Source organism: Triticum urartu, chromosome 3 (assembly GCF_003073215.2).
Source record: "Triticum urartu cultivar G1812 chromosome 3, Tu2.1, whole genome shotgun sequence".
Taxonomy (NCBI): Eukaryota; Viridiplantae; Streptophyta; class Magnoliopsida; order Poales; family Poaceae; genus Triticum; species Triticum urartu.
The window spans coordinates 534,681,682-534,696,098 of NC_053024.1; positions in this window are offsets into that span (position 1 = coordinate 534,681,682).

Genomic DNA, 14,417 nt, shown 5'->3' on the forward strand with positions numbered 1-14,417 from the left:
AACCAAGCGAACCTCCTTCTTGCCTACAAGCAGGGACATCTTTTACCCCTTGGAGGCTAGGGTTTCGCTCAGGACATGATGATGGACGGGAAAGATAAAGATCTGACAAGGTAGTTTTCGAAGGTACCGCTTTTAAGGGCCGACAAGTACTTTAATTGACTTAATAGTACGATAACACAAATATTCGTAACATTGGAGCAAACAACTTCAACAAAATTGGCCAAGTTCAGCGGAATTTAAATTACATAAATCATAATGAAACTAACCTATTCAAAACTAATATCTCCTATGCCGCGTCTTCTCCATTTTGTGTTGCATCCTCTCCGTCTTCTTGATGTTTTCATGGATGGCCAACATCGCTTGCTTTTCTTTTGCTTCTAGCCAACCCTGCTCGATGAGGTAGATCTGTATCCATACGGCTTAGCATGTGTACGCGTCCATGCACGCATACGCAATTTGTGCATCACAGAGCTCCATAGCCCAGCGTTGGTGATACTCCTTATCGAATAGATTCTTCATCTCCTCGTAGAATTCATCAATGATCAATCAGGCTACTTCCCCAAGCAAATTCAAAGGCTTGTTTGCATCATGCAGAACAACCCATTTGGTGTGGATGTCCTTGTAGTTTGTGACCCTTAAGTCCAAGAGCTCCAACAATTCTTTGTCACGCCCAATGGAAAAAACTACAAATGTATACTGTTCCTTGAGGAGGAACTTCCACAGGGATGTGCTCACCCTTGGTGACTGACATACCAGGTAAATGAGACAACTAGAGCCATCACAAAGCTGGAGGACTGCTTCTTTTCATGCGAGGTAGTGTACTCGAGGTCTATGCTGACAAAGACCAGTTCATATGCTCGCATATATGCCTTGCTCTCTTGTATCCACATGTCGACGTTGCTGATCTCATTGGTGTAGATGGTGCAGCCGCCATGGAGGTCTACATGGCGTTCCCGAGTGAATGGTGCTAGTAAGCCTGACATCATCGTCCTATCTCCGCTGAAGGCACAGAAAGATCCAACACGAGACATGGTGCCAGTGATAGAAAGATGCAGGGAGATATTGAGAGTGGAATGGGGAAGGTGATGGAAAGGGGAGTTGGCAACCACTTATATCGTGGTGGGAGACGAGGAGGCTACCGAAGTAGTTTGAACGACGGCCAACCCAAGCGTGCGCCATGTAGCCACGATCTGACGGCGCCCTGTTCATGCGAGGCAGACGAGAATGCATGGGAAGAGTTGACCATATGTTGCTTTCTGTTACACACAAAGATGTGATAGTACATTGCTTTTTTTCAATGCGCAAGGACTATGAAAGTGCTCTCGGTGTATTGTGGAAGCGCTCATATTGTTTCCGAAAGGTTGTCAGGAATTTTGAAAGCCCTTGCTAGTATTTCTGAAAGTGCTCACACTATTCAAAAAAACATTTGTAGAAAGTTAACAAAGATACAATCACATATTTTTACATAAGCACCATGAATGTGTACATCATCACACCACTTACTCTATGTAAATAAGTATAATACAATAACACACGAAATCTTTGACCTAGTACAACCATAGTTGGAATATATGATCGCTCATACCTAAATTAACATACTACTAGTTGAATGTAGACACCCAAGTTCTTGAAATAACACACAACATCTTTAACCTACCACAATCATAGTTAGAACATATGTTTGCTCAATCTAAATGAACGTACTACTCAACCCGGCAATCCGACCCATGGGTTTGGCCGCCCATGGGCACCCGACCCGAATGGGTAGGGTTTGGGTCGCCGTCTACACCCATGGGTCTTGCCCATGGGTAACCCGATTAGTAGTGGATAGGGTATGGGCACAAGTTTGTGCCCATGGGTCACCTGATGGGTCACCCGATTAACATTAATAATTGTATTTATTTGTTTTACATGTTGATTGTTATTTGAAAAAGTCGCTTTATATAGACATTTTTCTCAAAAATAGCATCCAGTAGCATGTGCTATGTAGTTTAGAACTAGCTGCTAGCTTTCCCAGCAAAATAGAGTAATCTTTGGTTAGCCCACAACATGCAGCCCAAGTGCTTAACCATATACTGGTACACTTCACATGTAGTTAACTCGGGTCCAAGATGAACCCAGACCACAGCCGCTCCTTTTTTTATTCACACCGGGCCAAAATTCGTTTTGAGATCGTCCCATACAGATACCAGCCGCACCACACTACTGCCTCATAGTTGCACATAGTTTAGTACCACCTCGACCAGCCAGGAAGAATGAAAGCATCTGGTTACTGGTTACTGGTTGTGGCGTATGGCATGAATGCTTTGTTATTACATGGCAGGTAGTTTGGGTTGGAAGACCCCAACTTCCTTAAAATGTTGGGCAAGAAAAATTGATAAACAAAAAAGTATTTAAAATGGCCTGTGACTGCTACCATACCCGATGGGTGCCCGACTGGGTCGGTTTACCTGGTGGGTTCGGGAATGGGTCCCTTTCTAGACCCATGGGTAGGGTCATGGGTTGATGATTGACCCGATAGTGGAGTCGGGCATGGGTCTGGTATAGGTCGACCCAGCCAAACCCGACCCGATTGCTAGGTTAACATACTACTAGTTGAATGTACACACCCATGTTTTTGCAATTCACCACCCATTGTTTCTCTTACGGTGCTTCTAGCCACTTGAAGATCCCTCATCTTTGTTCTTATGGGTGCGGAGTCATTCCTTCATTGGTGGTTGGAGAAGGTGACGTGGGCCGCCTTTAATGATTAGCGTCCTACGGTACAACACGTAGCTAAGTACCCATCTTTTGTTGCGTACTCGAGGTATAGCAGGGAAAGCTGCTTCCACTCCTAGTACCGGTGCTTGTCCCTTGGGAATGATTTCTTCATGTTCTTGTACAACGGGTCGATGATGGCCACTGGAAGGTCACCCATGGAGTCCCTTTCTCCACCACCTTTGATAAAGAACTACTCTTGGATGTTGACATGGTGTTCGTTTGGAATCGTTATCCATGCACGGGCATGCATCATTTTGTAGCCCCTTGATAACCCACAAGTATAGGGGATCGTGATAGTCTTCGAGGGTAGTATTTCACCCAAATTCATTGATTCGACACAACGAGAGCCTAAGAATATTTGTAAGTATTAGTAGTTGAGTTGACAAATCAACCACACTTGGAGAACTAAATATCTGCCGCAAAGTGTTTAGTAGCATAGTAGTATGATAGTTTTGATTGCAGTGGTAAGTGTAGAAATAATAACTGTAACAGGAACAGTAGCGGTTTTATAGGGATTGTAACAATAGTAGCAACAAAAGTAACTTATAAAAGATCAATATGTGAAGAGCGTAGGCATTTGATCAGTGAGCGATAATTTTGTTGGATAACATTCATCATGTGGCAGTCACAACCTAGAGAGACACACAATAGCTCCGATTCATTGATGTAATGTAGGCATGTCTTTCATATATAGTCATACATATGCTTATAATAAGAACTTGCATGACATCTTCTGTCCTACCCTCCCGTGGCAGCGGGGTCCATGAGGAAACTAAGGGATATTCGGGCCACCTTTCAATAGAGAACAGGAACAAAGCATTAACATATGGTGAATACATGAACTCCTCGAATTACAGTCATCCCCGGAGAGTATCCCAACTATTGTCACTTTGGGGTCTACGGATCAGAATAATCAAAAGTGCACATATAACTGCTACTTCTTGAGGTTGCGTTGTTTTTTCCCTCGAAGAGGAAAGGGTGATGCAACAAAGTAGAGATAAGTATTTCCCTCATTTAGAGAACTAAGGTATCAATACAGTAGGAGGTACAACCAAGTCTCCAATCTATGCACCTGCACAAATAATCAAACACGTGCACCCAACGCGATAAAAGGGTTGTCAATCCCTTCACGGTCAATTGCAATGGTGAGATCTGATAGAGATAGATATAAAAGATTACTAAAATGTCTAAACAATAAAAGTAAATAAAACTCAGTGAGGTATTTTTGGGTTTTTTTGGTTTATAGATCTAAAAATACATGATGGAAAATAGACCCGGGGGCCATATGTGTCACTAGAGGCTTCTCTCTTGAAGGCAAATAATACGCTGGTGAAAAAATTACTGTCGGGCAATTGATAGAAAAGCGCAAAGTTATGACGATATCGAAGGCAATGATTATGCATATAGGCATCACGTCTGTGTCAAGTAGACCAACTCCTGCCTGCATCTACTACTATTACTCAACACATCGACCGACTCTTGCCTGCATCTAGAGTATTAAGTTCAAGAGAACAGAGTAACGCTTTAAGTAAGATGACATGATGTAGAGGGATAAACTCAAGCAATATGATAAAAATCCCATCATTTTATCCATGATGGCAACAATACAATACGTGTCTCGCTACCCCTACTTTGTCACTCTGTAAAATCATGCAAGATTGAACCCAAAATTAAACACCTCTCCCACTGCAAGAAATACCAATCTAGTTGGCCAAACCAAACTGATAACTCGAAGAGAAATACAAAGATATAAAAACATGCATATAAGAATTCGGAGAAGATTCAAATAATATCCATAGATAATCTGATCATAAATCCACAATTCTTTGGATCTCGACAAACACACCTCAAAAGAAGATTACATCAGATAGAACTCCAAGAACATCAAGGAGAACATTGTATTGAAGATCAAAGAGAGAGAAGAAGCCACCTAGCTACTAGCTATGGACCCACAGGTCTGAGGTAAACTAACACTGGTACAACGACGTGCTAAACAAACGGTTTTAACCCCTTTTCGCGACGGCATTTGGAACCGTCGCCAAGTGAGTGTGTGCGATAGGGTGTCCTTGATGACCCACAAGTATAGGGGATCTATCGTAGTCCTTTTGATAAGTAAGAGTGTCGAACCCAATGAGGAGAAGAAGGAAATGATAAGCGGTTTTCAGCAAGGTATTCTCTGCAAGTATTGAAATAAGTGGTAACATATAGTTTTGTGATAAGATAAATTGTAACGAGCAACAAGTAACAAAAGTAAATAAAGTGTAGCAAGGTGGCCCAATCCTTTTGTAGCAAAGGACAAGCCGGAACAAACTCTTATAATAGGAAAAGCACTCCCAAGGACACATGGGAATATCGTCAAGCTAGTTTTCATCACATTCATATGATTCGCGTTCGACACTTTGATAATTTGATATGTGGGTGGACCGGTGCTTGGGTGATGTTCTTACTTGAACAAGCATCCCACTTATGATTGACCTCTATTGCAAGCATCGGCAACTACAACAAACGTATTAAGGTAAACCTAACCATAGCATGAAACATGTGGATCCAAATCAGCCCCTTACGAAGCAACGCATAAACTAGGGTTTAAGCTTCTGTCACTCTAGCAACCCATCATCTACTTATTACTTCCCAATGCCTTCCTCTAGGCCCAAATAATGGTGAAGTGCTATGTAGTCGACGTTCACATAACACCACTAGAGGCTACACAACATACATCTTATCAAAATATCGAACGAATACCAAATTCACATGACTACTAATAGCAAGACTTCTCCCTTGTCCTCAGGAACAAACGTAATTACTCACAAAGCATATTCATGTTCATAATCAGAGGGGTAATAATATGAATATAGGATCTGAACATGTGATCTTCCACCAAATAAACCAACTAGCATCAACTACAAGGAGTAATCAACACTACTAGCAACCTACTAGCACCAATGCCGGACTTTGAGACAAGAATTGGATACAAGAGATGAACTAGGGTTTGGAGATGAGATGGTGCTGGTGAAGATGTTGGTGGAGATTGCCCTCTCCTGATGAGAGGAGCGTTTTTTATGATGATGGTGATGATTTCCCCCTCCGGGAGGGAAGTTTCCCCGGCAGAACAGCTCTACCGGAGCTCTAGATTGGATCCGCCAAGGTTCCGCCTCGTGGCGGCGGAGTCTCGTCCCAAAAGTTCCCTCTAATTTTTTTCTCATCGAAAGACTTCATATAGGAGAAGATGGACGTCGGAGAGCCACCAGGGGGCCCACGAGGTAGGGGGCACACCCTAGGGAGGGGGGCGCCCCCCCACCCTCGTGAGCAGGGTGTGGGCCCCCTGGCCTTCATCTTTGGCGAGGATTTTTCTTTATTTATTTTAAGATGTTCCGTGGAGTTTCAGGACTTTTGGAGTTGCGCAGAATAGGTCTCTAATATTTGCTCCTTTTCCAGCCCAGAATTCCAGCTGCCGGCATTCTCCCTCCTGATGTAAACCTTGTAAAATAAGATAGAATAGCCATAAGTATTGTGACATAAAGTGAAATAGCAATCCATAATGCAATAAATATCGATATAAAAGCATGATGCAAAATGGGCGTATCAACTCCCCCAAGCTTAGACCTCGCTTATCCTCAAGTGAAAAGCCGATAACAATAAATATGTCCTCATGTTTAGAGGTCGAGGCGTCGATAAAAATAAAATACGGACATGAAGGCATCAAGATTATTCTCATAAAAGCAACATATATAGATTTTGTCATATGATTACTTATGTTCAAGCACTACAAAAAAAAGACACATCCATGACATTTTGGGCCGAACGAATTTTTTTTCTATCATACATATGACACTTCTATGACGATAATTGTGACAAAATCCGATATCATCATAGATGTGGTGGGCTCCTACTTCTATGACAAAAAATCATGACAGAAAAATGGGCTTTTCGTCCTGGGCGGGCCGGAGACGCAGCTGCATGAAATTCTTTGGGCCGTCCATGACGGAAAAAACCGTGGTAGAAGCGAGGGGGAGGAAAATTTCGGGGAGTTCCCGGTTACGGTGGGAGGTCGGGGGCCGAGCGATGCGCGTTTCTCTCATACACGTACGCACGTGTGTGTGAGGCGTTGGCTCTAACTGAACCCGAGCGAGGCGTTGGGCTCTAACTGAACCCGAGCGATTGCACTGAGGCTACGCGTTACTAAACCCGATCGATCGATCGATGGGTGTTAACTGAACCCGATCGAGCGATTCCTTGGCTACTGCTGCTAACTGAAGCCAATCGATGGGATGAACAGTGAGCATTGGGGGGGGGGTTGGATGAACAGTGAGCGGTGGCATTGCCTCTAGATGAACAGGACCCCGTGGTGTGGTGGAGGGTTGGATGAATAGTAGACGGTGGAGGGGTGCCCGTGGAGGGGTGGATGAACAGGACCCCGTGGTGTGGAGGGCAGGATGAATAGTAGACGGTGGAGGGGAGCCCATGGAGGGGTGGTTGAACAGGACCCCGTGGTGTGGAGGGCTGGATGAACAGTAGACAGTGGAGGGGTGGTTGAACAGTAGCCGGTGGAGCAGCGCGCGGTGGAGGCTGGATGAACAGGAGCCCGTGGAGGCTAGAGGAGGTCGACGGTGGATGAACAGTAGCTCGTGGAGGCTGGAGGGGGTCGACGGTGGAGATGAACAGTATCCCGTGGAGTCCCATTTTGCGATACGCCACACCCCTCCCGATGAACAGGAGCCCCATTTCGACCGTAGTGCTCCAACACAAGTCCGTTTCCTCCGTTTTGCGGTACGCCACACCCCTCCTGATCAACAGGACCCCTGTTTCGACCGTAGGAGGTCCCTTTCCTCCGTTTTGCGGTACGCCACACCCCTCCCGATCAACAGGACCCCCGTTTCGACCTTAGGAGGTCCGTTTCCTCCGTTTTACGGTACGACAGGCCTCGTTTCCATCGCCTCTTCTGTCCAAGCCCTCCCGATGAACACGACCACACATTCCGTTCCGACCCATCAACACGACGACGACGCTGTTTCTCCGTTCTGACCCAACCATGTACACGAGCCCTCGCCGTACGTATGCGCGAGTAGGCGTTCGAGACCCCGCCCGTATGTACACATATGTGGCCGTATTTTCTTTCTTGCACACTGGCCGCTGTATGTACGTGTACATGCTACATGCGCGCCTCTACTACGACACGTGCGCGCCTCTACATCGATCAGTATGTACGTACACGTTCAGGACCAGAATGTCAACGCTACGTACGCTTCGACCAGGTGGGTCCCGACTGTCAGGCACTTCCTTGCCTGCGAAGATGTAGCTAGTGGGTCCCAACAGTCAGGGGGTGAATCGTTTTTTTTTGCCCATACGCACTAACTTGCGTGCGAAGATGTAGCTGGTGGGTCCCAGCAGTCGGGGGGGCTAATCGTTTTTTTTGCTCGGACGCACTTCCTTGCATGCGAAGGTGTAGGTGGTGGGTCCCAGCAGTCAGGGGGGAAACGTTTTTTTCGCGAAATACGGTGGCCCGTCCGGTGGGTCCCTGCTGTCTGGTGGAGGAATCATTATTTTCCACGTAATAAGGAGGCACTTCCTTCCTCCCGCCGTGGACCCAACTGTCAGCCTCTCCACGTACAGTCCACGTCCGATGGAAGTCGTTCCTTGACCACGCTGACCACGCCGCGCCGAGAACACCAGGGCGGTGGACGACGGTGAGGCCTAGGAAGGGGACGACGGGGAGCCGGGGAAGACGCGGCAGTGGAAGCCCCCCCGCGCGCGGAGAGGAGTACGTGGGTTCACTGGTTCGGCTGCGGTGTGAGGCTGCCGTCGCTGTAGGGCCTGGCCAGCGGTGGGAATAGTAGGGGGCGGTGAGGCCTCCGCGGCAGCACAGCCGGCCACGGGAGGCAGGAGCATGCGGCACAACCGGCGCTGCTTTGGGCGGTTGGAGCAAGAAGACCAGAGGTTGAAGAAGCACTACGGCCATTGGATGGACATCGTACGGTCAATGGAGCTAGAATCGTTCATATTGACTAAGTTGACAAAGCCCTTCATCCCCGTCAACTTAGTAGGCCCACAAGTCAGCCTCCCACCAAGGTGGGTCCCAGCTAGCCGGGGGAGTATTCATTTTTTGTGCGTAATAAGGCGGCACTTCCGGTGGGTCCGAGCTGACAGGGAGGGAACGTTTTTTTTTCGTGAAATACGATGGCCCGTCCGGTGGGTCCCAGCAGTCAGGGGGAAACGATTTTTTCGCAAAATACTGGTGGCCCGTCCGGTGGGTCCCTGCTGTCAGGTGGAGGAATAATTATTTTGCACGCAATAAGGAGGCACTTCCTTGCTGCGGCCATGGACCCAGCTGTCAGCCTCTCCACGTACAGTCCATGTCCGATGGAAGCCGTTCCTTGACCACGTTAACCGCGCCGCACCGAGCGCAGCAGGGCTATATATAATAATTTATATATAGCTCATGGAAACTTCTTATGCAATTTATTGCAGTCGTTTTTTTGGTTAGCCTGGGCCAATTTCGCATATTTCTGTGGGTTCCAAACTATTTTTAATACCGAAATGTACAACTAGATTTAAAGTACTTTGACGATATATTTAAATTAGGTTAATGCCCAGTGAAATAGGAATCTGAAAATGTGATAAAATTCAGAAATTTTAAAGTAATTGCCAATTTGTCATCTGTTTTTATATTTACAACCCATTTCATATTACTTTCAAGATTTGTAGGCGTCTTGAAAGAGTTGCAGCCCATCAGGGCGTAGAAAAATAAGTAGTCCTGGATTGGGTATTCTTCAGAAAAAATAAACCGGGCTCATTTTCACAAAGAAAAAATAGCTGGGCTGGTCACATGGTGAACATAAAATATAAGCCTGGGCTAGACGGGCCACAACCCAATTCAAACCCCGCTCCGTCTCAACAATACCAAACAAAAAAAATACTGCTCGAGTAGCTATGTCCCAGGTGTCAGCCGATCTTGTGCTGTTCTCTTGTCTATTGACCATATACGCTCATAATGTCATGGGTCCCAGATGTCAGGAAAACACTAGGAGGAAGCATTTTATTTTTCCATACGCTGACGTGGTGGGCCCCTAATGTCATCCTCTCCACGTACTTCTGCCGATTCTTGTTGTTTGTAGACCATGTTGACAACGTGAGAGGGCGGCACCGCGGTGAGCGCACCAAAGCGCACGGAGGATCTCGGCGTTAACGATTTAGGAGACGGTGGGGCAGCGATGCGTGCGCTGAGGCGCAGCCAGCCGTGGGAGGCAGAAGCAGGCGGCCCCGCCGGCGCTGGTTTGGTTTTGGCGGCTGGATGAAGACAGGACTGAAGAAACACGAGAGACTGTAAAAGCAGCAGGAGTACTTAACAACCTTAACTGAAACCAGTAGGGGCACTTAACAACCAAAGCTGAAAGTAGTATGAGTACTTATACAGGTTCAACCGTACAAATCACGGCTCGAACAGTGCTAATTTGCCTACAGTTAACCAAGGGTGAGGCCGCCAAGCCCCAGGACAAGGCCCAGGCGCCACCCCGCGCATCTACAACCTTCTGAAAGCGGCTTCATCTCGCAACATGGTCAATAAATAGGATATTCGCTTTAGAGCCATGGAAAAGCATGAACATAATCTTCTGTCCCATTCTCCAAGATGGACGAGCCTTCATTATTTGAGACCACCCATGAATAAGTATCTTTTCACCTCCAAGGGGAATTGAGTAGGTCGACATATACATCATGTTGTGACCAAGCGCAAGTCTGACTCGACCATGGTCAGGCATCTGTATAGGAACAATAGAACTCAGCAGTTCCCGTTTCAAGAAGATCATAGCTGTAAAACTGTGTATAAGCAATAGTTTATGAACAACATATATAACAGAAAACAGCTCGTACCATAAGTTTCTCGACACAGTTGGACCTGTTCAACGAGTGCAGCAGTGGCACACATATCCCACGTGGCCTTCCACCATTGAAACGCCCCACAAGGACCTCAAGGCGATCAATAAAGTGTAGGAACTTGTGGATGTCGATCCAGTCAACTTCAGTGCCATTAGTAACAGCCGAGTTATTACAGAGTAACAAACGAGCAGACTGCTTAACTCTGAAAAAACCTACACGTGCCACCAATTATAAGAAAATATTAGTTAGAAGTAGCATCTTCGTGAGAGATTTGTTGCTACTTCTAAAGTTAAATTGTGATTAGTTAGACAGAATAGGTGGATTAAGAAGTAATCGAGGCAACAAGCAAGAACCAGATACAAAACTAACATGGATGAATAATTGGAACGACATCGGGGTGGAAGATCGCAGTGAAGATGAGACCAGGTTCTGCCATTTCCATCAACATTCGTGCGCCAACTTTCAGTCCGTAACACTTGAGAAAGTTTATCCAAGTTTGGCCATAAAAAAGCAGCGATCTTCTTGGTTCATGAACCCAACTCAGAACTTATATCCATGGCTTGTCTTCATTGTGACCATTAAACTAGTGTATTCAGTTATGGCAAGGCCGAGCATCTTGAGTACATGTGTTCTGGCAGAGCAAATAATACACTTCACGAAAAATAATATGAGAACACAGCATGTTCAAAAAAACCCCACCCTCCCGGATAGAAAAGAGGATTCTAGGAACATACTATGCGCGTTTCAAAATGCTGTGTTAGAATGAGAAGGAACAAGTGTGGCATCTCGCCGAGGGCACAGAAACCTGTAGGGTACTCACACTTTGGGCACTGCAAATGAAACACACTAGATTCAGTAGGAAGAAAAATGCATCAACGGCGGCGGCTACCATCCTAGGATTAGCTGCGACCAAGGGACTTGGGTTTATCAGGGATGGATGAAGAATTCGTACCTGGTTCTCCATGAGAAAACCCTATGCAATCTCCGAGAGGGGTTTTCTCTGAACAAGCAGATGATGGAGAAGGGATTTAGGCCCAGTGAAATATTGCCGCTTCGTCCGTCCAGCTTACTGCTAAAGCTGGAAGGGGGGGTTCTGATTTGACGGCTCATTGGGCATTACTGCGGCGCTACGACCAAGGGACTTGGGTTTATCGGGGATGGATGAAGAATTCGTACCTGGTTCTCCATGAGAAAACCCTATGCAATCGCCGAGAGGGGTTTTCTCTGAACAAGCAGATGATGGAGAAGGGATTTAGGCCCAGTGAAATATTGCCACTTCGTCCGTCCAGCTTACTGCTAAAGCTGGAAAGGGGGGGGTTCTGATTTGACGGCTCATTGGGCATTACTGCGGCGCTACAACCGGGGTGTGTCTACCGTGAAGTTGTGCACTCTAATTTGTGCATATGACACGTGGACCCCGTTGCCGGTTGCCCCACATATCAGCGAAAGGAAGTAGAAAGACAGGAGTAACTAGTTACACATAAATATATTTTTTGACAGAGAGATACTCCCTCTGTAAAGAAATATACAAATCTTTTATATCACAGGCTCACCTTGCCAAGAAATATACTCCCTCTGCAACGCACGGGCATTATGGGGGTTTAGCTTTTTTATGGGGGTTCAGCTGAGAATATAATACTCAGATAGGCTCAAGGTTCTGGACTTTGGGCCGCAGGCCGACCCTGCATGTTTGGGGCCCATGTGTTCTACCTCAGCGCTTTTAATATTGCAAGCGATCGGTACGGTGCTGGTCTTAGATGCTGTCGCAAGGCGAATACACAAAATTGAATAAAGCACGGCAGCTATTGGAATGAAATTGAACGACAGTTCCTAACCAGCAATCAGAGTTGCAATTCTATCAATGATATACCATGTGATAAATAATACTGTCGTACTACTTATACACATAGGACACTTGTTTCACCATGCCAGATTATTACATCAAAATCTCTCGGAGGATAGATCAGTTCGGCAGTTGCGTGCTGCTAATTTCAAAGTTGATTTGGACCAGCTCTCCTTGCCGAGAAAGTTCGATTTTCACATCATCCCCTACCGCAAGATATGATTTAGATTTGAACCTTGACCATCCTTTAGCATCAATCATCATGCAACCATCCTTTGTACTTACGGTATATTGAGCAGGTTCATTCACACCAAGGCTGCGCATGGTAAGAGAAACTTGGCCGTGGTCGCCCGGATTGTTGAACGACTCCCTCGTTGCTCTAGGAATTCTCTATTTGCAAACAAGAAGACATACCCAAACAGTTAGATCCACACAATGAATCATGTGAAACAACATGGAAAGAAAAAAGAACGAAGCACTTGGGCGGCCAATGCTTACCAAGAAGGTGGACATGTTGGTTTTTGTAAGGACTTTGGTATATGAAGTGCGAACTGCTGCCCAGTCTGTTGCCGGTGCAACTGCACGGGCTGGAGCAGATGTAAGTGCAAGTGTTGGTGCAGGTGCCGAAGCCGCTGCTCCTGCCGGAGATGGTGCTCCTTATAGAGCTGGTGCCAGTGTCGGAGCAGGTGCCGGTGTCGATGCCCGATCCTCCGGTAGATCAGACTGATCCGCTGACGCGGTCGGTGCCCAATCCTCATCTGGATCAGACTGAGCTGCTGCCGCTGTCAGTGCTAGAGCAACTACCGGTGCTCGATCTGTGCGAGACAGCGGCGATCGTGTCTGGTCTGCTATGATCAGCTTTCTAACTTGACTAGGATCCGTGACCGTGATCTAGTTTTTTTCTTCATTTCTTTTAAACACGAGAAGGACTAATTGTGGCATTTTTGTTAAACCAAACTGCAGTTCATCATAGGGATTCAGCTTGTACTCAGACAACAGACTGATCCAATTTTTTCCAGTAATATAAGTGATGGACAGTGCCTTCGTTACTGACACGACATAACAAGTGAAACCTGCAAAAATAGCCATCGTAGAGCAAACCAAACGGTTTATTCTGTGATGAATGTCACATGGAAAAACCTGCATCGTAAAATTGCAGGAAAAGAAAGAAAACATGACATTAAATCAATAAGATTTAGACAGTAAATCAATAAGATTTACTTGATGTGACACGAGTGAATCCTTACCAAGAAATCACTATGTTGAAGTACTAAACAGAAGATTGATCGTCCAACTAGGCGTGGCATGCAGGGGCCCTGCCTACTCCCACAAGCAGGACCGTCCAAAGGTCATGACAAATCGTATGGACCGAACATCCATGGGACTGGAAATCCTGGTGGGTGCGATAAACCCTGCAATGCATACAGATATTGGAGTGTAACCATAATTGATAAACCATCCTCACAAAAAATATGATCTGGATACTTCAAAATATACAGACTGAATTGAGTGGACAGACATTAACATAGACCGTTCTCAGGACTGACCACACACCAAAAGCAGCAGTACTAATAAACAATATAGGGTTCACAAACACAAATCAAGTACTGAACAATAGTACTTACTACAGACAAGGAAAGTTGCACTAACTAAACTCTGCAGACTATTTCTTGCCACCGACCTACGGGATGAACCCCGCATAACTGACTAGGCCATGGACTTCGTGTGAGATGTCTACACGCACCATCACCATCTTGTCAACCTTGGAGAACCCAACAGAGTGGTCTTTCCACTCATAAACATGATGATGAAGACATGCCGCATCAGATTTGTTGGGAAGCTTTACAAGAACCACACCCTTCGTAATCGAAGGCACAGCCAGGAAATTGTTTTGGTCAAGTACAGCCTCGAGAATACGCCTGACAACAATGCTACAAGAAAA